A 1428-nucleotide genomic window follows, 5' to 3' on the forward strand; every position below is an offset into this window, starting at 1 on the left:
ACTGACAAGATGCACGTTAAATATCGCATGCGATTTATCGTGCAGCCCTACTGGATACTTCTTCCTGGAGCATTACTTCTACTATGCATATGTGGAGTTTCTGCGCAAGGGCGCCCTCCGGCTTCCAGTATTAATTAAACAGTCATTACATTATGTGTGTACTGCACACAACACCCTATTTTGGGTAAAAAAATAGGAAAGATAATACTTTTCTCTAAAGAAACAGGATTCCCTAAATTATCGTCATTGATATCGTTATCGCAATAAATATAAAAAAATTATCGTGATGCATTTTTAAGCCCATATCGCCCATCCCTAGCCACAATATTACAACACAAGAGTCGTACATTCCACAAGCTGTCGTTTTGGCAGATTGGCTTCAATGTAAGCTGCTTTTAGACTAACGAGAAAGTTTTGAGTTCTGAAACTTACTGGATGTTTCATATAGGCACAATGACCTCTTATATGTCAAAAGATCAAGGGAATTTACATTTCTCAGTTCTCACCCCTTTAAACTTTTATTTTCATTTGTAAATGTTGTTGCCTTGTGCTACCGCATTGGACAGCTTTGTAATATACATGTTTTGAAGAAAAGATTTGTTTTAAAGTACGTTTTAACTCATTCATACCAACCACACATTCATACACTCTTAAAATAAAGATTCCAAAAGGGTCTTTTTGCAGTAATGCAAAAGAAAAAACATTTTGGGTTCCCCAAAGAACCCTTCAGTGAACAGTCCAAACAGTCCATTTTTTCTAAGTCTGAAGGACATTTTAATTATCTAAAGAACCTTTTTCCACTATAAAGCACCTTTTGCGTAATAAAAAGCTTCCATGCATGTTAAAGGTTCTTCATGGAACCATAGATGCCAATAAAGAACCTTTATTTTCAAGAGTGTATTTCTATCAAATCATGATGCTTTCAGTTTTCATATTATGTCTCTGGTATAAAAACAAATCTGTGTGAGGTGGAGGAATAAAGAAACAGCATCTAGTAGTCTGCAGTGCACATGTGATATGAATTTAATCAGCCGTGGTCAAGACATATGAATGCCTAATATTATTTCTGTGAGGTCTCGCTCATAGGTGGAGCGCTGCTGAATTCACTCTTTGCTGTGAACGATAGCAGGGCAAGGTGGTAGAGTGTGTGTGTGTGTGTGTGTGTGTGTGTGTGTGAGAGAGAACAGAATAGGGGTCTGGCTGACAAGGTTAAATTTAGCGGCTGATTAGACTGTATGAATTTTAATCTGCCTCTGACAAAGGCTCAACAGCACCCCTCCGCTTACCAAATCTCATTCTTCCTGATCCTGTCTTTTTCCCCCTCTCGTCCCCTCTCTCTACCACTCCATCTATCTCTCTCGCTCCCCTCCACTAACCAGGCTCTTCTTTCTCCTAGTCTCTCTCTATCTGTCTGTACATATGTGCCTG

The sequence above is a fragment of the Sinocyclocheilus rhinocerous genome, unplaced genomic scaffold, assembly GCF_001515625.1.
Source record: "Sinocyclocheilus rhinocerous isolate Xijiao unplaced genomic scaffold, SAMN03320098_v1.1 scaffold1725, whole genome shotgun sequence".
Lineage (NCBI taxonomy): Eukaryota > Metazoa > Chordata > Actinopteri > Cypriniformes > Cyprinidae > Sinocyclocheilus > Sinocyclocheilus rhinocerous.